This window comes from Schistocerca piceifrons, chromosome 6 (assembly GCF_021461385.2).
Source record: "Schistocerca piceifrons isolate TAMUIC-IGC-003096 chromosome 6, iqSchPice1.1, whole genome shotgun sequence".
Classification (NCBI taxonomy): Eukaryota; Metazoa; Arthropoda; class Insecta; order Orthoptera; family Acrididae; genus Schistocerca; species Schistocerca piceifrons.
In genome coordinates, this window is record NC_060143.1 from 141,922,513 (window position 1) to 141,947,528 (window position 25,016).

The window sequence follows — 25,016 nt, forward strand, 5'->3', positions numbered from 1 at the left end:
TGTTTATACACGCCATAAAATAAAAATCATTGTAATATTTGTTCAAATGGTTCAAATGACTCTGAGCACTATGGGACTCAACTGCTGTGGTCATAAGTCCCCTAGAACTTAGAACTACTTAAACCTAACCAAACTAAGGACATCACACACATCCATGCCCGAAGCAGGATTCGAACCTGCGACCGTAGCGGTCGCGCGGTTCCAGACTGTAGCGCCTAGAACCACTCTGCCAATCCGGCCGGCTGTAATATTTGTATTCTGATTTTCGGCAGCCTTGTAACTTTCAGCAAATGTACCAAAAAGCTATGAGTTTTGGTAGCACAGCACTTGACTGTTTTCCGTACAGCCACGAGGTTACAATATCGATAATATTTTACCTTAAATCTGGATCTAAATTTTAATTTAAATGTTGTAATGAGGGTAGCGATTCAAATGAACTACTGCATTAATTAGTTTTAAGTTAAAACGACGTGGTGCTAATTGGACAGATAGCGCCCTTTTTCGTGTTTGCATATTATAGGCGCTCTAACTGTTCTGAAGATACTTTCACAGAAACTACGTAACTGGGGAAAAAAACGAATAAATCATGATTACATTGTCACTCGGTAGCCAGCCTCTGACTACGATAGTTGTCTAACACCGAAACACACAGAATATATCTCAGAACAACCTGAGAAATATTGTTATTGGAATTCACTTTCATTTTGTAAACACCACTGCTTCACTATCGATCTGGTACAGGGTTAGTGGCACGAAGATGTGGGTGGTTACAGGAAAAGCCACACTGGAGCCGACTCATCACACAAAGAACTGGGCTACATCGTTTGGTGCTGTATGCACGATGCCGTCATCTGCCTCTTTAGCGCTGAAAGAGAATCCTATGGCGTGAAGGTCTAGCTGCTCCGTGGCTCTGCAGACATGACTGATGCCACAGCGTCTCAAATTCTCTGAGAGTGTGTTAACATTCGGTGAAAACCGTCAGTCTCTCTTTCTTTAACAGTGTTCCTAATTTTGGCTTAGGCAATGCAGAAGAAATTGTAGTGTTTGTCGAATCATTTCAAACAATAGTATTTCCTGTACTGCAGCGAAAGATTGGAATCAGGGGTTTTCTTTATAAGAAAGGAACGAGGGACGATAAGGATTAAAATCCTGTTTATTATGGAGTCATTAGAAATTCTTAGACCCAGGAAGAAGGATCAATAATATCAGCAGTGTCCTTCTCCAAAGGACACTGTGGGAGTGCGCGCTAAGTCGCGGAAATACAAACTCTGGATTGTCAGACGGGGATCTGAACTTTAGACGGTTCATTTGCGTCAGCCATCGCGCCACCTTGTTCGGTGATTTTTGTGTCAGCTTGATGCAGAGTCTGTCCAAATAACAGTTCTGTTCACTATACAAACGTGTTCAAAGCTGTTACCTGACGAGAACAACTATCTGACGAACGAAATCATCGGTAATTTCCGTAGTCGGTCTGTCGAAGGCAGTACGACATGATATAACTTCTACATTAATTTTATCGTAGTTTAGTGGGAACCGTCCGAAGTGACTAAACGCTGTATTAGCAGGCATTGTACGTGCTGTAAACTACGCGGTTGCCGACTTTGTAACCATTAGAGACTGGTTTAAGGACACATTTCTCTATATAGTGTAAATTCTTCTGGAGTTGAAACTTCCAGAATGAGATTTTCACTCTGCAGCGGAGTGTGCGCTGATATGAAACTTCCTGGCAGATTAAAACTGTGTGCCGGGCCGAGACTCGAACTCGGGACCTTTGCCTTTCACGGGCAAATGCTCTACCAACTGAGCTACCCAAGCACGACTCACGCCCCGTCCTCACAGCTTTACTTCTGCCAGTACCTCGTCTCCTACCTTCCAAACTTTACAGAAGCTCTTCTGGAGTTGTTTTAGTGAGCTCCAAAACTTCCATAAGACATTAATAGTCAGAATTAACCCAGAGAACTTGTTTTTCATTGTTAATTATCTACGTAACCTTCTTTATTTAGTGTAAATTATTTTTGTATGAAGAATTCTCATTAAACGAATGTGTAGGAGGTCCATTCGATTGGCACTTTTACACGAAGGCACAAAAGAAGCTGTTATTTCATGATGTGTTTAGAACCACGAGTAACAAAGATAGAAATGCTAATTCACGAAGTCGTTACAGTAATCTGTGATGTGGCTTATGGTTAATTGTGTTACTAATTAGAAAGTGGATGCTCTTAATACAATTCGGTTTTACTCACCTCTGGCTTTCCAATTAAGTCGTCGTCGATGAGGTCTTCGAAAAACTCATCATCTGACTGCCTCCCAGATCGAAGGCAGAACACGCCCAAAAGCCTTCGGAACATCTGCGAAGAAAAAATAAAAGGCACGTCACGTGTTGACCTTAGCTTATACTTAATCTAATACACTGACAGCGTGTCCATGTGGACTGCTGGGCAATAAGAAAGCCTTCTTATTCTAATCGGTATGCAATTTGCATGCGAAACCACTCCAAACGTCAAAATTACTGATATTCTGAATTTTTCTCAAATGTAAGTATTGGTTCACAAATAATTTGTAAACTCTGACCAGAGTATCGGTTTTTGGTAGTAAAATTATAAACAACGACTCAATATTATTTTAAGAAGTAAATCAATGATTCAAGCTCAGTGGCCTTGTGGGTCTATGTTTTATATATCATGTGAAGAGCGAGGGGTTACACTGTGAGTTTTGAAATGTTGTACCATCACTACACCTGATGTCATAGAACAGAATGCAGCGTTATGAGTTACCGACATGGAACGCTTCTTATTTTCGATTTCTTTCTCTCTAACGCTCATCAGCTGACACCTCGAGGACAAACCGTGGTTCACACCAGTGCGAGTTGCTCATCGTATTTGTTATCTCCTCGCTTACTTCCTCACGGTCTTCATCTTACCAGTTTAAAGCCATTTCGACATGGAATGAGCTACGACCAATTCGCTCGTAGATGGCCCACAGAGAAAAACAGACACCCGTGGCAAAAGTACCCAATGTCCATCAGCCCGGCACCTGTTCTCAATGAATTACGACGCGCGCGGTGGGGCATAGCTTGTACTAAGGAAGAATAGAGTGGCAGTGAGGTTATGTCACTTGTTCTTGATACGACTCCACATGGGTTCAGATTATCGTTCATTCACGTTAATTGATTGTTTAGTTGTCTTAGTTACCCTCCATCAGCAGAAAGATGGAACTTCGCATCTGAAAAGGAAATTGTGTTTTGCTGCCACCTAGTTTTCCAATTCTACCGGAGACGAGGTAGTTAAGTTCTCTTAATAAGATGGTAACTGTTTGAAGCAGTAACCGTTGTATGCGCAATAGTAACTGAGTGCCGGACGGAGTGGCCGAGCGGTTCTAGGCGCTACAGTCTGGAACCGCGTAACCGCTTACGGTTGCAGGTTCGAATCCTGCCTTGGGCATGGATGTGTGTGATGTCCTTAGGTTAGTTAAATTTAAGTAGTTCTAATTTATAGGGGACTGTTGACCTCACAACTTAAGTCCCATAGTTCTCAGAGCCATTTGAACCATTTGAAGCAGTAACTGAGTTTGCTGAAATTGCATTCATTCCTGAAGCAACAAAAAAGCCATTGTTGATTTTATTTCGAGATGTAGTAGGTGACAAGGAAAAAATAGTATTGATTCATAGAGGCACTGGACCACTTGAGACGGCATGAGAAGAATTAGCCGGCCGAGGTGGTCGAGCGGTTCTAGGCGCTTCAGTCTGGAACCGCGCGACCGCTGCGATCGCAGGTTCGAATCCTGCCTCCGGCATGGATGTGTGTGATGTCCTTAGGTTGGTTACGTTTAAGTAGTTCTAAGTTCTAGGGGACTGATGAACTCAGAAGTTAAGGCCCATAGTACTCAGAGCCATTTGAACCATTTTTTTTTCTTTTTAGAAGAATTAAAGTTCAGTAACACGTGTCTTTCGATTACTGCATCTACACTGTGGCCTGGTGAAATTAGTCTCACGTGAAGTGACTTAGATATCATGCATTGCTCACATCGTCAGAGAGATGAAGCTCAACGTGCTCTTCTTGAAATTGCTTCCAAGTGTGTTTCGTTAATATTGTGGTACTCGTCGCAGCTTCCACTGGTTGATACATGTTTTTCGGTGAAGCCTTCAAAAAACTCAAACGGCAGTAACGCTGGGACTTACAGGACTACATGCGCAACCACAACCAAATATGCGGAGCTGATAGCCATTTAAATCGCAATAATGCCTAAACGTGAAGCACAATCAAGAAAAGAAGTAAATGGAAAAAGAAAGTAAATGACCCATCTTCATTTCCTACAAATAAAATGTAGCTATCGGTACAGGATGAGAGCACTTGCAGATTACATTGGAAAGCATATACCATTCCTTGCGTTTATACACCCATTCCTTGCGTTTATATTTACTAATTGAACGCAGCACTCTCTAATGGACGGCCAAAGTTCCACAGAAACGAAATTAACATTGTGCTCAGAGAGAGAATAATAGGAGCTTTGACGGTCTCAGTATAAAAAAATGATTTACCATATAGTATCAGAAGCAGTACAAGAAGGTTATCTGACGATGCTCTTGTGTAAAGGAGAGTACCGTCGTTCGAGAATCCTAATGAATTACGGTAAACTTTGATAAAATGGATGGAAACTCTCCTGAAATATTGACAACAAGTTAGTAGAAGCAGCAGTGGAAGCCAATGTCACCATTCTAAACCTTCCACTTCATACTAATCATCTTCTTCAGTCACTAGATTGTGATGGAACAAGGAGAAACAACCCGATACCGTCTGAATATAAGACTAGTTGTTAACATCTTGACCATACCACGTCACATGGTATAAACATTTAGGGATAGTCATAAGAAGCAATATAAAATGCCACCATCACTATAAATCAGCCTTAGCGTAAGGAAATGGAAGATTTTGATTTGTAGGAATAAGTTCTGGGAATACAATATACATATGTACAGGGAATCGCCTAGAACACTCAAATAGATTGTGGTATGTGGTAGTAGTAGTATTACTTCAGTGTTCGTTGTTATGCCTACTGCAAAATGGCGCCAGAAATCGGAGGAATTCAGAGACACCCAGGCCGCACACCACACAAAAGTTCAGCAGAAATATCGGGGTAGTTAAACGGGTATCCTTGGTAGTAAGACAATATATACTTCTCTCGAAACCTTGTTAGGTAAGTTTAGATAACCTGTGCAAGTTTCAGCTATCACTACCGCATATTCCATGTAGTTACCAAAGGGATAAGAGGGATGAGGGCACGCACAGGAGCGTTTAAAGAGTTATTCACTCTCGCTGGCTTACGTGAAAGGAACAGGAAAGAGAATCGAAAACGTTTGTTCGATGTACCCTCCACTACTCACTGTGTAGGGCATAGAGTATGAGGATACAGGAGTCCCAGACTCCGGAATAATCTCTCTGTTGGAAACGTTGGCCACTACGCCAGCCGTTTTGCCGTTTGTGTTAAACTTCGGGCAATGTAGGGAAGATCCCATATACACCGTTCGACGAAAAAAGAAAGAAGGAAACGAAATGAAACTTTACGAGTTGAGAGGGTATGCTGTTTCAGTGATTAAGGTGTAAAGGGTTATAACTGGGGAAGTGTAAACTAGGTTAATGTTTATTCTCCACGATAATACCTAGCTCTGTCATCTATTTTTGTAGCTCTCCGACTACAAGGTTTATAACTTCCAGCAAAGATGGTAGTCAGTTCAAAGTTTAGTAGATAATACACAATCTGTGACAAGATGGCTGCAGGTCGAGACTGAAGTGATTGTTTTGAAATCTTTAATGCTTAACTGTGCAAACAATTTTTGGTTAAACGAAACACTTTTTATGTGTAACTATACTGGTTTACACGAACTGTAAATCTGCTATGTTATTTTGAATATTTGTAATAACAGTTAGGACTTTAAGCTGTGGTGCTTTCTTGACCCAATCATTTACCATGCGGGGAAAGTAACACCCGTGGTTGGTGGGGGAAGTATGTACTATAGTTTATACTTGCCCCAGTTGACGCTGTTTTTTTTCAGGTTATTTACTTCACGGTTAGGGAGTCAAGGAGAATATCCAATACAGATAGTTCTTATTTCAAGGAGACCTTGGATGAAGCATTAAACAATATCAGATGAGCATCTCTTACAATGTATAGACCTTCTAAGCATTATGGAATTCCAAAAATTACTTGAAACGTAAAGAGGAGTCAAAACACAACTCTGTGGCGCAGCAAGACAGTTCCTGAAGTTTCTGAGACAAGACTTACCTCATGCTTAAAAATAGTGGATAGGTGAGTTTTTGGCTTAAGCTGAAAAGAGGTTATTACCATTGTGGTGGATTATGTGGCAAAGATTGGTCTCATAACTGCTCTCAGGAATGGGATTCCAGGTGAGGAGTGGTTCCTGGGATTTAAGAAACCCCACAATATATCTGTGAAGAAACAGCCAAGTGTGGACTATACCAGGACGAAAATGACCAATCCATTTGTATTAAGTGACTACTTCGAGTTGTTGTTAACAGCTTCATTCCAAGCCAGACAATACATGGACCCTCGATGAAACTAGTCCCTGTAAAGATCCATCCAAAACTAAAGTTTTTGGACAAAAGAATTCGCGTTCTAGTAGAACAACAACAATACCAAGAAAGGAGAATACGACTGTCTCAGCAGCTTTCAATGCTGCTGGAGGAAAAGCCTCTCTACTTATTATTATTTAAGGTTAAGTACGTTTGGGATAAATGGATATCCTGGAACAGTCTATGCTAATAGTACCAATGGATGGATGGACAGTAACATCTTCTTCTCATATTTTACAAATTTCATTTTGCCAGCATTTGGTGAAAACAGGCCGGTGGTTTTGATGTATGGTGGCCACAAAAGCCATGTTGACAACAAGTTAGTAGAAGCAGCTGTGGAAGCCAATGTCACCATTCTAAAACTTCCACTTCATACTAATCATCTTCTTCAGTCACTAGACCATTGCGTTTTTCTTTCCTTGAAGAACACTAGGATGCAAAACTTGTTCACTGGCAACGTAATCACGATGGTGTGAAAATTCCTAAATGTGTGTTACCGTAACTCATGGGAGAAAGCGGATTAAACTGTCAGCCTAACCTTATCATCAGAGGTTTAAGAAGAGCTGGCACATAAGAGAAAGGCAAGCGAAGGAGCTAAAGCTGTTCCCAACAACGGAGAAACAGGCGCTGGCCCAAGTGAATGTGGAACACTTGTTCTCCAGGCACCCAACCAAACTGTAGACGGTGGTGCTTCTTTTGACAGCTCCTTCTTCAAAGAGTGAAGCAGATTTAAGAGGCGTGAGGGTGCAGAAGTTATAACATCTGTGCGGATTGCTCTTTGAAGTCACCTCTGACTTAGGAGGGATATAAAGCAAAGACAAAACAAAAGAGAAAACCAACACCCACCAAGAAGCAACAACTATATTCTGATTCGGAGGAAAGTGCATTCAGTGTTCCCAGTAGCCGAATCCCCACTCTAGACATCTCTGATTTACAGAATGAGATCATTGAGGAAGAAATAGAAGAAGAAGAAAGGAGGGATACCGAACTTTGTTCTTCCAAGGTAGATGTAAGGAACTGGGTGCTAGTAAACTTTGCAACGAATAAGAGCTGCAAACACTACATCAGGAGGGTTATCTTGAAGAATGGAGATAATTGTTCAGTGCTTAAATTTACAAGAAAAGCAGCATCTAGGCTTACTTCCATCTGGCCACAGGTAGAAGATACCAGTGAGGAATCAGATCGTGCCATTCAAACGGTTTTTCCAGAACCAAGTTAAGGGAGGAGAGGAGAATTGACGTTTGGTGAGTCATTTTCAAAGTTAAACATTAAGTGAAATCACGATGTAATGCAGTCTACTTTACTAAATATTCACGTAGCTTGGGTTGTAATTAATAAGAAATAGACATATTCTGTAGCAGAGAAACATTCTATGTGCACTTGTCCCACTCATATTCTCATACCATCAACTGTGTCAATGTATTAGCCTGAATCTTTACTTATCCCGTATGCAGATAATGATGTTGATGATTACGTAGAAATTAAAATTATCCTGCCGTTTCGCCATTGCTTCAGTTACACCAAAATTACGCATGCATTTTGCTGAGTAAAGCCCATATTACAGTCCCACAGTTTTATTACGATGTCACAGTTCTTTCCTTTTACTCGAACATACATCTTTTAATTTAAACTGGTGCTGCCCTTATGACCTGGATGCACGCCCTAATACAGTTGGGAAAGGTGTCATAAAACCGTCGTATCTTCTCCTGTTTAATTGGCCCTTGGTATCCTGGATATTGACACTGGGACGTAGTTGAGGTTCATCTGGGAACCACAGAAGTTCTATCGGCAACAAATCTCAGGATCTTGCTGGCAACGAGAGTACATCGGCATCACGCCCACAGGTCATAGAGACACATTCAGACGAGTGTTGTACTGTTGAAAAATAGCACTACGTTACAGTCGCATGAGAGGTAACACACGAGGACATAGGATGTCCGTACTGTACCTGTCACGTGCTGCAAACGCTATCCCACACGAATATGCGGCACCTCTGTGCCCTTCACAATGTTCACTCCAAATCTGACAATGTCAAGTTGCTTATATACCTTGCCAGGCCTGGTAACAGCACTAAATACGAACAACACTAATGCATCCTGGTGGCCTTCTACGCATCACAGAGAACTGCAACTGTATATCGTTTACGTAGCTGCCGATGGTGTGTCTGTGTATGAAGTTATAATGACATCCGAGCATGTCTTTTGGGGGCTTTAGTTTGTTTGTCAGGTGGCGTATAATGGTTCAAGTTACTTCGAGAATAGGTCAGGAATAGACGGAGGGAAACTCGGTCCTCAGAAGGATCCTGCAACGGCCCTCAGAAAGATTCTCGCAGCACTCTCGTCTGGAGAGATAAAACTTGCCTTTCACAGACGTTGCAATCCTTCGCAGGTGTGGGTAACCACCGCACAGAATGGCCAATGATCAGGGGCATATTCAAGGCTTCCAGGCTTTTCATGAGGGTCATGAATTCCTCCTCTATCGTCCCCCTCCCTTCTCCCGCCAAGTAACAATTTATCAGAAGCGTTTTTATTAGTAAATAAATCAATTTCAAAATTTTCACGCCCTTCGGACAGTAAAGTATTGTGAAAACTAATGTGTATAGAATATGGTAAGCAATTCTTGAAATTACAAACTGCGCTCAACACAGAATATCGTTTGGCTGCTTGAATGAGTGCCTGCTGCCAACAAGAAATCATAGTGTCTACAGGTAGAATAGGAAATAGAAAGTAAGGACCCTTCACCAAGAAAACACAATAACAGGAAGAGTTCTACCGTATCTTCCTTCGTCGTCGGCGTTGTCGTTGTTGCCGTGAGGTACCGTTTACCAAGTGGAAAGGCGCGTCGATCTTAGAGCATGAGATATGGTAACCTTAAGTCATTGACAAAACACAACGGTCACGGTAGCACCTGATTCCAGAACAGCTGCAGTAGTTAGGATCTACGAACTACCCCCTCTTGACCAGGTCCCCAAAACTTAACTCGTAACGAGATCCCTTCGAAGCAAATTGTCATAACGATCGTCTATAAAGGCTTCGTACAACGATAAGAAATGTTACAGTTTATGGAATAATAACAGATACGACCAAACTGTCTTGTTTCTTCTGTTTTATTTAACATAACTTTGTTCACAGTTTTATTTCGCATTCACCACTCATTCACCGAAACCCTTTCATGAACAGTTTTGGTTGCTTGACACCAACCGTCAATGATAATGATACAGTATTTCTCCTTTTCATAAATTGAAGCCCGCTCTCCGTGATATATTAAAAAACCGGTCTCAATACCGCGTCCCTCGTGAGCACTTCTTTACTTGTTTATTTCTAAGAGTAAACAAAAAAAAATGACGCCTTATCATCGGCTTCGCCGATATAAAGCAAAACACCTCAATATTTACCTCTTCTTATAGGATTCGGCTACCTTACTCATTAATTTACTACATATTATTTCTAATAACACTAAACAGGTATCGCTGTTATATTTAATTGTATTCAAAAGCATGTTATTATTATTATGACCGTCCAAATCGTAACAAATCGCGCGGCGTGAGTTTTTTAGTATAGCTTTACACTCGCCCAGCCTTTATTCAGGCAATATTATATATAAATATACAGACAGGACCGAAATATCGATCTCTCTACCGTAACCAATAGAGGCACATACGCTATTCAAGTTCCGTTACATCTATCTTGACTCGTAATGTTAAAGAGTGACTTCCCAAACATGGATGGAATCGATTGAAAGAAATAATGTTGTCCTCGTTTATTACTTCGTATAGTCATAGGCTGCTGACCTGTGTCCACAACACTATGCAACACGCTTTTATATTTTACGTAATGACGCTGTTTCTTGAGTACTTTTTGGATTGAATTCAAATCTGTTACTACTTTTTTTATCACCTGCAGTTTTTTCTCAAATCAAGTAACCTCATTATTTTTAATTTAAACCTCAGTTCCAAAGAGAGAAATTTGTTTGCAAGTAAGCAGTTTCTTTTTTTATTTTTATTATTTTTTTATTTTTTTAGTGAGATAGAATAGCTGACAAAAGTTGCCACAAGCATTTAGTTTTTAGGCGGAAACTTTATTTCATTGTTGCCATGCCAATATGTTGTCAGGTTACATGTGTGCTGTAGTTTTCTGAAAGTGTTTAAATACCCAGAAGTATTCTGCTATACTTCTGGTGGCTTCGTAATTGCTACGCAAAGACAGGACACTAATAGTCGTACGGCATTTACGTGCAAAATGTCTGCTACGCATACTTGGTAACCAAGCCATAAGCTAGACACCGCACAAGATAAGACGTACACGTGTCGAGCAACTGATACTGTGGAAAAATGAGAAGAAGAAATCAATGTGCTTTGTAACTAGCATGGTTGACAAGCTGAAACACGTGAACTATGAGAAACGTTCTTCGACAATATATACTGATTTGAAAGTAGTTGCCATGTTACTTCGTCAACAATCTGGCTACTCAAATTGCTGTGTGTCGCTTGTCAGTGTGATAGCAGAGCCAAAGACAAGAATTGGAAAGTAACAGACTGGCACGAAAGAAAAAATTCTCCAACTCGCTTCACACAACATAATAAATGTAACAATTGTTACCGTCTTCAAACTGATAATAAATTTTTCTGTTGTTGGCGAAACAGGATGTTAATTTCTTTCTAGTAGGGAGGATAGTGTCCCCTCTTCTCCCAGCTGGATACGCCTATGGTCACGAACCAGCAAAAACAAATTGTGTACCTATCTCTCCAGCTCGTGAGTCACGTAGAACAAAAAAACGTACTTTTACAATCTACACATTGTGCAGTACGTAACACGATATAGTATGCTAGTACGACGCTGAACGACATCGATACATAGCCACTAAACCCGCTTGATAATAGAAACAAAAACCTATCGGAATTTATGAAATGCAAACCACACAGCAGAATACATTATTTACCGAACCATATCCGACGATTTTGTAAAACTACTCTTGAAAATTGATCATCAACTCGGGCCACTGGAATGGATCTTTTTTCGATAAAATGTAGCTAGTTCCGCTAAAATCTAAATAAAGCTAGATACGACTGATATGATAAGTGAGAGCATTGCATTCAGCAGTAGCCGTATACGCTCTACATCAAAAGCAAATGATGTTCGTGAGAACAAGAGCAAACTGAGAAAATATGTTGACTGGTCACTTACGGTTCCGTATAGTGTCCCACTCAACGGTGGCTTTTGATGATCTATCTGAAGACGGTTCTTTACTAGCAAGTCAGATGTTCAATTAATGAACTTGTCTCGCACAAGAAGAAGCACTATAGCACAAAGAATAGCACAACGAAAATCACGTAATCACAGACAATATGTTTACGCAACACGATTCGCAATCGCAATGTTGCTAGGCAACTGTCCGCGTCATGTCATGCGATATTTCATTGTTGACAAATTCACCTGGAACCTAAGCTAAAGAGCGCGACGATTGCTTCCGACTATGCCACAGAGCTTTCCGAATCATTTGCAATACGTGACTTGTCTGTCACGATCACAATTTCCCAGAATAACTGCAGCACACACAAGAAAATTTGTTGCTTTCATCACTGAACGTAAACTTACACCCTCAGAGTTATTATGTGTCTATTAAGTGAGATATAGGAATAACGTCTAATTGAAAATTTCTTGAAATGAAGCTAATGTGCTGATAGAGGTCGTTATATTGGAGAGCAGCCACAATCAGGTTACAAAAATTGTTACTTTTGAGAGCAGTCCCAAGCAGGTGCAAGCAGAATTGTGTAACAAGTTTGCTTTAAAAACAAACAGTCGACTTACACCTGTACCCATTTTTGTTTGATGACTACAACATGACCCTTGACCAGAGTGGTAACTTAGATCACTTTATAATGAGCTCTACTATGATGGTGATGACTGCTTATGAGTATAAACAGACTCGAAACATCCTCATGTTGTGAAATATAAATGACACTGAACTTTTAGCTGGAAGAAATATGTTTGCATCGGACATATAGCAAACGTTTTTGAGATTTATTAGCCGGCGCACTGAGTTGGTCTGTGGTTCGTTTGGCGTATGTAGATGTCTCTTTTCAGATGTTGAATAACATTAAGATAGAGTTCGAACAGTGTGAGCGTCGAAAGTTACTAAGAAATTGATATGACGGTTCGCAATAACGACACATCCAATACGATACCGAATTAAAACGAATACAAGCAGAAGGTGAAGCTACGTTTCGAAACAACGTCGAAATGCGTATGCGGTAGCGAGTTTAGGTCCCCCAAACGAATTAATATCCTTAGTAAAGGCAATGTCGACACACGTTTGAACACTTAGAACATTAAACATTATGTGATGGTACGAAATTTGTTACAGACGTAGGATATTGCACGTAGTTCCTAGGTCAGTACAGTAAGTGAAATATTGTGCAAACAGGAAGAGAATGCGAAGAATTTATGAATAACGACAGGAAGACATTCTATCCAAATTAATGGAACATTTCGGATACTTCTCCTATACGCAAAAGTGATATATAATGAACAAATAGAGTATACTTTTGAAAATAACATCAAAAGAGCCGCAAAATTTGTGGAAGATTAATAACAAGACAATAGCCATACAACAGTATCCAGAAGATTTAATTATCAACGTTCAGTAACCAAAAGAATTTATTTAGAGGAAAGAAGCAATAAATTGAACAAATTTTCTACTGCCACACAACAGATAAATGGTACGAACCTTGTGTGATTCCCATCCACGTCTGCATGATTTCCTTCTTTATTGTAATAGAAACTGAAAGAAGACACATCGAGGGCACCAGAGCAGGTCTTAAAAAAACGTTCTGAAACAAATTATTCATATAATACTTTCACAGTTTCCTGGAGACATGAAAAGTTTCAGATAAAATTTGTTTTCTTTAATTTGAACAAAACTTCTGTAACAGAAGAATGTTTTTATATACAAATTCTGCTGATCCAAAATGCGATGCTCGCGAACGGACTCTGAACGCTATGACACTTCGGAGCTTTCATACCCTCTCGAGCTCTGACGTTGCGTTGTGACGATGACAGTTTGTTTCGTTTTTATTTCCGTTCCTCGTAGGTAATCGGCTACCGACGTGCGATCCATGAGTGGTTGTCTTCGCTTCCCACCATTCACCACTTAGTTACCAACGTAAGAGCTAAGTACACCTTAACTGCACTTTTATCTGACAGAGGACACGCAGTTTAGATAGCACACACAGTTACATGTTTTAACGGAGAACAGATGCTTCATACCTGTGCTGCGTGTTAGAACTTCAAGCACTACATATATTGAAAATCAAGTATAGGTGTCTGAAACTGCTAAGCATGTTAAAGCTGTGAGCTGCTGAGGTGTTAGAACCCAGATGTATGTCTTTTGGCGATAATTTATTAGCTGAATCAGTGCCTGGCTTTATTAGAGTCCGCGAGAAAAATGTATAAGACCAAAGATGAAGTTTTCATTGTGCAACGAAATGTGTGTTTGTGTATGAGAGAGAGGCAAAGAGAGCGAGAGACCCAGAAAGCGACCTAATAAAACCACGGTAAAAAGTGGCGGCGTTTCTGGCGATACATTGGACATGTTCAGAGCTGCTTCTGGCTCCGCTACTCCCCGCGGACTGTCCTCTTGTGCCGCCAAGATTCAGCAGAATCAAGAGCAGCACTGAAGTAGTCCAACGCAGCTCTGGACGAAACTTTAGGAACATAAACGTTCCGTGGACCACGTCCGTAAAACAAGCAGCGAAGACATCCCACAGTGAAAGCCATCATTGTATGATCAAAATTCTGAATTTTCCGTTTATTGTAATTACGTAACAGATGGTCGCAAATGATGCGGGTTGTGTAAGGAGACTGTACCGATTTTCAGAGAAATCTGCAAAGGACATGAATGGTACAGAGCCTGGCAGTAGACAGTGAACGTAAATAAATGTAACATAGTGCGCATACATAAGAGAGAAAAGCACTACTTTACAACTGTAGGATGACAAGAAATTCACATATTTAGTCCAACTAAAATTTCAGAGTTTTTCAAACTTCACAAGATGCGGATGGTTCGAATCTGTTCATGTTCAGAAGTAATCACCACCATCACTTAACAGCTAATTAAAAATTAATGTAATCGAACAGGTATGGGTGTTGTTTTTAAAACAAACTTATTACACAATTTTGCAGGCATCTATCTGTTTGTAGCTGATCTCAAACATAATGACTTCTTCAAGTACATTTCCTTTAAATGGCTCTGAGCACTATGGGACTTAACATCTGAGGTCATCAGTTCCTTAGAACTTAGAACTACTTAAACCTAATTAACCTAAGGACATCACACACATCCATATCCACGGCAGGATTCGAACCTGCGACCGTAGCGGTCGCGCGGTTCCAGACTGAAGCGCATAGAACCGCTCGGCCACACCAGCCGGCTACATTTGCTTTATTTCGAAGCAAAGAGACACGATTCCTTTACCTTACTTAATAGGCAAATTGTAAATCCAGAGCGACCTTAAGTGAAATCAACACATAAAACAAATAGTAGAAAAGGCAAATGCTGGACTGAGATTTATAGGACGAATGTTAAGGAAATAGTGCTCTTTACTTTGGGAGCATTACTAGGTAGGACTAACAGATGAGAAAGAGAGACAGAGAGAGAGAGAGAGAGAGAGAGAGAAGACAAACGATGAGAGGCATACTTCGCCACTTTATCGATTAGTCGGTGCGAGAGCGTTAGAGAGATGTTCAACAAACTCCAGTGGCAGATGATACAAGCTAAGAGCTGTGATTTACTACTAACGTTCCAAGAGAGTACTTTTCGGGAAAAGTCGGACTACTTACTTCCTCCACATACATTGCTCGAAAAGACCACACCATGAAAATTCGAGAAACTGGAGCTAATAGAGAGGTCATTCTTCCCACGTGCCTTTCGTCAATGGAACAGAGGGAGGGTTAATCAATTAGTGGCACCAGAAGTGCCCTCCACCATACACCATCAAGTGGCTTGCGGAGTATTGATTTAGATTAAGGACACATACACAACGTATTGCATAGTAACTACTTACACGACAGAATAAGTGCATATACAGGATGTGTGGTTGGAACGTGTGTTGTGGAAGGGGAGGGGGAAGGTAGGCAACTCATGTTATTTTTGCCGAGAAGGATGAAATAACCATAGAGATTTCACGTTACATACCACTAGTCAGCACCCATAACATGTTCCACTTTATGTCAAACTTATAGCGAATTTTTGCGTCTGTCTGACTGGCGACAGAGAATTCGTTCTGTGAAGATAATTTCCTTCTAGGGAAGAAAGCTGGCCCTTCCCACCTCCCCGCCGAATGTCTCCTTGTCGCAGACCCAGCAAAAAGGATTTGTGTAAGTATATCTACAGCTGGTGAGCCACATGTTGACTTATGTCCAATCAACGAGGGAAACCTAAGGGGTAAATTTCATCTGCTCACAATTTTTCGCACTTTGTTAGGAGACAGTGCCATAACATAGTAAAATTCCTGACGAGAAAAGTGTCAGTTTGTGAGTAGAGGTGCGCTTAAGAAACCTTTTTTTTTAATAACCCAAAAACCTAGAGAGAAAACTGATTCTTGATCTTCCTGCACAGCAGCTGAAGCATTTTTCAGGGAAAGGCAGCTTGCCCCAACTGGAGCGCTGCTTGGCTCTCAGTTTACACAGTATACCTCCCCAGCATCTTCTTCCCAGTTCTCTTAAGTGAGTGGACGATATAACTTCACTGACCTCGCGTTTATACAGTGATGTAGTTTTTAAGTGAGTTGTTGTACAAAATAACACATTACATTTTGTCTTTCCCAAGTGTAACATGCTGTTAATATGTATTCTACAACGTCAAAGCGATTGTCGCCACTATCAATAGTTGGAATAATTTCCACGGCATCAGGGGCATCAAATGGATCGCCGTTGCCTCCGCTCCCCCAACGCTTGAAGTGACCCAGAGGCTGAAATTGGTTCCCTCCGCAACAGACGTGTCTCACATAGGTGTTACGCGATTTTAGATATTTCAGCATAAGTCAAACAATGCATTACAGCAGCTTGCTGTTCTGTACTTGAATCGTACCAATCCCATTCCGTCAGACGTTATCACACCGACCTTTCAAGACACACTGTCGATTGTTGGCAAGTGGTTCCACTCAATGCAGTCCACTCTACAAGTGTGGACTTTCTGACTGGGAGAGATTTATGCTTTCTACAATAACACGATTAATGATGATGATGTGCAATTAATTTCTGGTCATCCATTAATTCATCGTTGACTACAACATGGTTACACGGCTTTACAACACACTGTCACCGATCGGACAGCAACAAGTCGTCACATATACCAATCCAGCTCTTTTCCCACAAACAATACATAGGCCACTGACAACAACACACTAAACAAATTAAACACTTGTCAGCCATTGTTGTAGGACCATATTTTACATCAAGTCTCTCTAAAATCTACAAACAGGTACTCACTTAAGAAACATAAAGTAACTCCATTACAGATGATGAGGAGGTATACTCTGTCTGCAAACTGAATAGTGGGCAGAGTCGTGGAAGAGGGAGTCCCCCTTCCCGGGAGAGCGCCGCAATTGGCGTACGGGATGACTGATAATGTTTCTTTAACTCCAGTGTAGAACAGTTTGCAGAGATTTATGTAGAATCCCCTCCCCCATATGCGTTTCTTGCATTAGTATCATCATTAAGTCGTAAAATGAAATGTCGTGTGGCTAGGGCCTCCCGTCGGGTAGACCGTTCGCCTTCGTGAAATAAACACTCCGTCGGCTGGTCACTGTCAGTGATTGCTACGGCGGGGAGCGGAAGGGTCGGTATAACTTTGCGAAACATCCTACAGTTGCTTCTTGTGACATTGTAGGGTAGAGGCAGAGAGCAGGGAAACTCCTGCCCGTTCTTCAGTTTGCAGACCTACGAAGAGGGAAGAGCTTGACCACATGCCACTGACCAGCTTTACTCACATATGCATTATCTTCCACTCCTCTCACTGTATTGTTATACCCCAGAACAGAATTTATCCCTTAATGCGGCTCTGTTGCACATAGATATGGTACATCCACTTCATTTTTTAACCAAACGACTTCATTAACCATAAACATTAATTTTATATCGCAAAACACTATTTTTAATTACCTACGATTTTTCCACACACAGCCATTCTAAAATCCTAGAGAAAAACGTATAGAACCTTTATTGAAAGAAATTTAATGTAACTTAGTTGTGTTCTGGGAGAAATTTTTATTTGAAGCCGCATTTTTCGAGTTATTTAAGAAAACCAAGGAATTAACCCTCAAACGCCCCCCCCCCCCCCTCCTTCTCTGCACAATCTAACACACATGCCTCCGGTCAGGTGTGTGTGTGTTGGGGCTTATGGGCGCTCAACGTCGAGGTCATCAGTGCCCTGACACACATTAAAGGGGACGAAGGTGGGCAGACCCAATAAAGTTGAAGCACACACTCAAAGAAAGCAGGAAAAGAAGGAAAATGCTACATAAGAAAGTAAAACGTAAGGAAAGGGAAAACGTAGCAACAAGAATGCCACAGTAAATTGTCATTGGCTGGCCACTTACATAAAAAATGAGCGAGTTTTTCACACAGTGAGCAAATTAAGATCCTCTCCCTAAAATCTTTGTAAAAACATTTGACATGGCACAGAACTTTAAAACTTTAACCACATTCGTCCGGTTAGGAATTTTAGTGTAATGTTCATGGCACACCCTGTTACCACTAAAAATAACTGGCAACTATACGAATTTTTCCCTGAGAAGCCCTTTTCGGTCCTCGTCGACTGGCCTAAGAACAAAATAAGGAACATTGACAGTCCACACAACATGTATAGCGTAACGTGAAACTCTTTTCTAATATCCCGCGAAACAACGTCGGCACGCAGCCAATAAATCCGCATGATAATGGAAACAAAGGAACTATCGACATTTATAGAACGCTATGAAAAAAGCATAGTACGTCAAAATCAAAAAACGTGCTCGGAGATTTTATAAAACTACTCTAGTAAATTTATCATCAATTCGAATCACTGTAAAGAATCGTTTGCTTTTTTTTCGGTAATTTAAGTTAGATATTCTAATTTGACATGTGAGACCACAGCGTTAAGCAGTAGCAGTCTACACTAGACATCAACAGCAAATGATATTCGTGTGGATAACAGAAGACTGAGAGAAGATGTCGACCGGTCACCTACGGTTCCGTACAGCGTCCCACCCAATGCTGGCTTTGTATCTTCTGCTAACTGAAGACGGTTCTCGACAAGTAGTTCAGATATTCAATTGACAAGCTTGTCTCGCCATGAAGAAGCACAACAGCACAAAGAATAGCACAACGAAAATCACGTAAGCACAGACAATGTGTTTACGCAACACGATTCGCAAAAATTACGTTCAGTCTATGTACGCTCACAACACGTACTGGTCACTAGAATTTGTATATAGAAACGTGTTTCTGTTATAGACGTTTTGTCCATTATTAAACAAAACAGAGTTTTTCATGGATTTCTCGTTTTTAGGAAAATATGGAATACGAATTAGATTAGGAAATGAGACACATAAGGTAGTAAAGAAGTTCTGCTCTTTAGGGAGCCAAATAACTCATGATGGTCGAAGCAGAGAGGATATAAAATGTAGACTGGCAATGGCAAGGGAGGCGTTTCTGAAGAAGAGAAATTTGTTGACATCGAGTATAGATTTAAGTGTCAGGAAGTTGTTTCTGAAAGTATTTGTATGGAGTGTAGCCATATATGGAAGTGAAACGTGGACGTTAAATTGTTTAGACGAAAGGAGAATAGAAGCTTTCGAAATGTGGTGCTACAGAAGAATGCTGAAGATTAGATGGGTAGATCACATAACTAATGAGGAGGTACTGAATAGAACTGGGGAGAAGAGAAATTTGTGGCACAACATGACTAGAAGAGGGGATCGGTTGGTAGGACATATTCTGAGGCACCAAGGGATCACCAATTTAGTATTGGAGGGCAGCACGTAGAGAAAAATCGTAGAGGGAGACCAAGAGATGAATACACTAAACAGATTCAGAAAGATGTAGGTTGCAGTAGGTACTGGGAGATGAACAAGCTTGCACAGGATAGAATAGCATGGAGAGCTGCATCAAACCAGTCTCTGGACTGAAGACCACAACAACATTAATTGGGAAATTTGGTCTCAATATTATTAAGGTGTACTGTGATGACCTTGATGTCTTATTCTTAAATTTTTCTTACAGTAAAATGTTGGAGATGAAAAGCGTACCTGTTTCGAAAGGAATTAATATCTAGCAGCTGCCCCACTGAACAAATTTTTCGCCGACTCTCCGACTGGAACAAATAATGGGTGAGAGGGCGAACTTTCACCTTTCAGAAAATTACCTTTAGCTAAGGACTAGTCTGATAACCATACAACGTATTATATGTTGCGTCGTAGCGGAAGCGAATAAGGGTTTACTGCTTTTCCTGTGTATAAGCAGTTTTGGATTCTGAATGTTGGTAATTAAATGTTTCGAATATTGTTATATGGATAACATCTTGTGATGAAGATTCAACAAATTCTGTAGGTCTCCTAACGTTATTTACGAGAGTACATTTTCTTTTGTTCATAAAGTCAATAAGTTTCACTTTTTTCGTCCACGTATAGTATCAGAAATGTAACGTACTTTTCCATTAATTTGCTTCAAAGATATGCAATCTTCCCGCCATAATTATTCCTGTTTTCTGCATATTTCGCATAAGGCATTGACATAGGAAAGGAATGGAAATTCTCACGTCTGACACCATCACAGAATATTTCGCATTCTGAGCGTTCAGTCGTATGTGCATATGGTCTTTGATAGAGAGGTTAATTCGCTTTGGGAACCTGATGATTACTTACAGATACGCCTTTAGAACATGTTTTGAACCGGATCTTCTCTTCGTGCCTGAATTTCTTCTTAATTAATTCGCTATCGTATTGGAAATGTCGTCAATGGGAACTACAAATCAACGCATCTTTTTCTTAGTATCGGACTCCATTTTTTTCGTGATAAAAGGCCTCTGCACACTCAAACGAACCACAAATCCACTTAATGCGTCGACCCACAAATTTCAAAAATTTCGTGGCAAATGTCTGAAGCAAACATATATCGTCGAACTAAAAGCTCAATGTTATCCAAGCTGCACAAGATACGGATATTTCAAATCTGTTGATGTTCATAAGTAGTAATCACCATCACTTTACATCTCATTACAAAATGATCTAAGTTAACGGTAAGGGAAGCGAAAACGACGTGTTGTACTCAGCAAAAAGTATAAGAAAGGCGGTAGGTCGACTGCTTCCTTTTAATGAAAATTTGTTACACAAATCTTCAGGCACCTGCTTGCAGTCGCTCTCAGTTACAACAAATTATATCAGCACATATGCTTCATTTCGAGACTTTTGACAGAGAGATAACTGCTTCACATTACCTAATAAGAAAATTGTAAATCTGGGGGGACGTTCTAAACCCGATACTAGCTTGTTAATTGCTGAAAGTTACAAATTTTCTTAATGTGCTTGTACTTTTGTATTCAATTATTCTGGACAATTATGATCGTAACAGGCTGCGTAACTGACTGGTAAGGCACTGTGGCACAGTCACAAGCTTTGGTCGTTCTTTTCCTTGCTTTCCAGGCGAATGTCTCAACAATGAAATAGCGTCGATATGATGCGGGTAGTTGCGTAACAACAATGCGATTGCGTATCGTGTTGCGTAACCGCATTGTCTGTGCTTACGTGATTTTCGTTGTGCTATTCTTTGTGCTATTGTGCTTCTTCTTAGTGAGACAAGCTTGTCAATTGAATATCTGAATTGATTGTCGAGAACCGTCTTCAGATAGCAGAAGATACAAAGCCAGCGTTGGGTGGGGCGCTGTACGGAACCGTAAGTGACCGGTCGACATCTTCTCTTAGTCTTCTGTTATCCACACGAACATCATTTGCTGTTATGTCGACCATAGACTGCTACTGCTGAACGCTGTGGTCTCACATGTCATATCAGAATATCTAACTTTTTTTTTTTTTTTTTGGTCATCAGTCTACTGACTGGTTTGATGTGGCCCGCCACGAATTCCTTTCCTGTGCTAACCTCTTCATCTCAGAGTAGCACTTGCAACCTACGTCCTCAATTATTTGCTTGACGTATTCCAATCTCTGTCTTCCTCTACAGTTTTTCCCCTCTACAGCTCCCTCTAGTACCATGGAAGTCATTCCCTCATGTCTTAGCAGATGTCCAATCATCCTGTCCCTTCTCCTTATCAGTGTTTTCCACATATTCCTTTCCTCTCCGATTCTGCGTAGAACCTCCTCATTCTTTACCTTATCAGTCCACCTAATTTTCAACATTCGTCTATAGCACCACATCTCAAATGCTTCGATTCTCTTTTGTTCCGGTCTTCCCACAGTCCATGTTTCACTACCATACAATGCTGTACTCCAGACGTACATCCTCAGAAATTTCTTCCTCAAATTAAGGCCGGTGTTTGATATTAGTAGACTTCTCTTGGCCAGAAATGCCTTTTTTGCCATAGCGAGTCTGCTTTTGATGTCCTCCTTGCTCCGTCCGTCATTGGTTATTTTACTGCCTAGGTAGCAGAATTCCTTAACTTCATTGACTTCGTGACCATCAATCCTGATGTTAAGTTTCTCGCTGTTCTCATTTCTACTACTTCTCATTACCTTCGTCTTTCTCCGATTTACTCTCAAACCATACTGTGTACTCATTAGACTGTTCATTCCGTTCAGCAGATCATTTAATTCTTCTTCACTTTCACTCAGGATAGCAATGTCATCAGCGAATCGTATCATTGATATCTTTTCACCTTGTATTTTAATTCCACTCCTGAACCTTTCTTTTATTTCCATCATTGCTTCCTCGATGTACACCTTCTTAATACGAGCACTTCGTTCTTGATCGTCCACTTTTTTTATTCCCTCTTGGTTGTTGTACATATTGTATATGACCCGTCTCTCCCTATAGCTTACCTCTACTTTTTTCAGAATCTCGAACAGCTTGCGCCATTTTATACTGTCGAACGCTTTTTCCAGGTCGACAAATCCTATGAAAGTGTCTTAATTTTTCTTTAGCCTTGCTTCGATTATTAGCCGTAACGTCAGAATTGCCTCTCTCGTCCCTTTACTTTTCCTAAAGCCAAACTGATCGTCACCTAGCACATTCTCAATTTTCTTTTCCATTCTTCTGTATATTATTCTTGTAATCAGCTTCGATGCATGAGCTGTTAAGCTGATTGTGCGATAATTCTCGCACTTGTCAGCTCTTGCCGTCTTCGGAATTGTGTGGATGATGCTTTTCCGAAAGTCAGATGGTATGTCGCCAGACTCATATATTCTACACAACAACGTGAATAGTCGTTTTGTTGCCACTTCCCCCAATGATTTTAGAAATTCTGATGGAATGTTATCTATCCCTTCTGCCTTATTTGACCGTAAGTCCTCCAAAGCTCTTTTAAATTCCGATTCTAATACTGGATCCCCTATCTCTTCTGAATCGACTCCTGTTTCTTCTTCTATCACATCAGACAATTCTTCACCCTCACAGAGGTTTTCAATGTATTCTTTCCACCTATCTGCTCTCTCCTCCGCATTGAACAGTGGAATTCCCGTTGCACTCTTAATGTTACCACCGTTGCTTTTAATGTCACCAAAGGTTGTTTTGACTTTCCTGTATGCTGAGTCTGTCCTTCCGAAAATCATATCTTTTTCGATGTCTTCACATTTCATTTTTCCTGCGGGCATTTCGTCTTAGCTTCCCTGCACTTCCTAAATATTTCATTCCTCAGCGACTTGTATTTCTGTATTCCTGATTTTCCCGGAACATGTCTGTACTTCCTCCTTTCATCAGTCAACTGATTTCCTCTGTTACCCATGCTTTCTTCGCAGCTACCTTCTTTGTACCTATGTTTTCCTTCCCAACTTCTGTGATGGCCCTTTTTAGAGATTCCTCTTCAACTGTACTGCCTACTGCGCTATTCCTTATTGCTATATCTATAGCGTTAGAGAACTTCAAACGTATCTCGTCATTCCTTAGTACTTCCGTATCCCACTTCTTTGCATATTTATTCTTCCTGACTAATGTCTTGAACTTCAGCCTACTCTTCATCACTATTATCTTGTGATCTGAGTCTATATCTTCTCCTGGGTACTCCTTACAATCCAGTATCTGATTTCGGAATATCTGTCTGACCATGATGTAATCTATTTGAAATCTTCCCGTATCTCCCGGCCTTTTCCAAGTATACCTCCTCCCCTTGTGGTTCTTGAACAGGGTATTCGCTATTACTAGCTGAAACTTGTTACAGAACTCAATTAGTCTTTCTCCTCTTTCATTCCTTGTCCCAAGCCCATATTCTCCTGTAACCTTTTGTTCTACTCCTTCCCCTACAACTGCATTCCAGTCGCCCATGACTATTAGATTTTCGTCCCCCTTTACATACTGCATTACCCTTTCAATATCCTCATACACTTTCTCTATCTGTTCATCTTCAGCTTGCGACGTCGGCATGTATACCTGAACTATCGTTGTCGGTCTGATTAGAACAACCCGGTCACTGAACTGTTCACAGTAACACACCCTCTGCCCTACCTTCCTATTCATAACGAATCCTACACCTGTTATACCATTTTCTGCTGCTGTTGATATTACCCGATACTCATCTGACCAGAAATCCTTGTCTTCCTTCCACTTCACTTCACTGACCCCTACTATATCTAGATTGAGCCTTTGCATGTCCCTTTTCAGATCTTCTAGTTTCCCTACAACGTTCAAGCATCTGACATTCCACGCCCTGACTCGTAGAACGTTATACTTTCGTTGATTATTCAATCTTTTTCTCATGGTAACCTCCCCCTTGGCAGTCCCCTCCCGGAGATCCGAATGGGGGACTATTCCGGAATCTTTTGCCAATGGAGAGATCATCATGACACTTCTTCAATTACAGGCCACATGTCCTGTCGATACACGCTACGTGTCTTTAAAGCAGTGGTTTCCATTGCCTTCTGCATCCTCATGTCGTTGATCATTGCTGATTCTTCCGCCTTTAGGGGCAATTTCCCACCCCTAGGACAAGAGAGTGCCCTGAACCTCTATCCGATCCTCCGCCCTCTTTGACAAGGCCGTTGGCAGAATGAGGCTGACTTCTTATGCCGGAAGTCTTCGGCCGCCAATGCTGATTATTTATCAAAATTTAGGCAGAGGCGGGGATCGAACCCGGGACCGAAAACGTTTTGGTTATGAATTAAAGACGCTACCCCTAGACCACGGGTCTATCTAACTTATATTACCGGAAAAAAATAAAACGATTCTTTACAGTGATTCGAATTGATGATAAATTTACTAGAGTAGTTTTATAAAATCTCCGATCACGTTT

At 40.8% G+C, this 25,016-nt stretch overlaps 1 non-coding gene across 1 annotated transcript; it reads right to left on the bottom strand.

Annotated features, from left to right (window-relative positions):
- Positions 1 to 1,741: 1,741 nt before the first annotated feature.
- Positions 1,742 to 1,816, bottom strand: Trnas-uga. Its single transcript has one exon. It is a non-coding gene; the product is annotated as a tRNA-Ser (tRNA).
- Between the last annotated feature and the right edge of the window lie 23,200 nt (positions 1,817 to 25,016).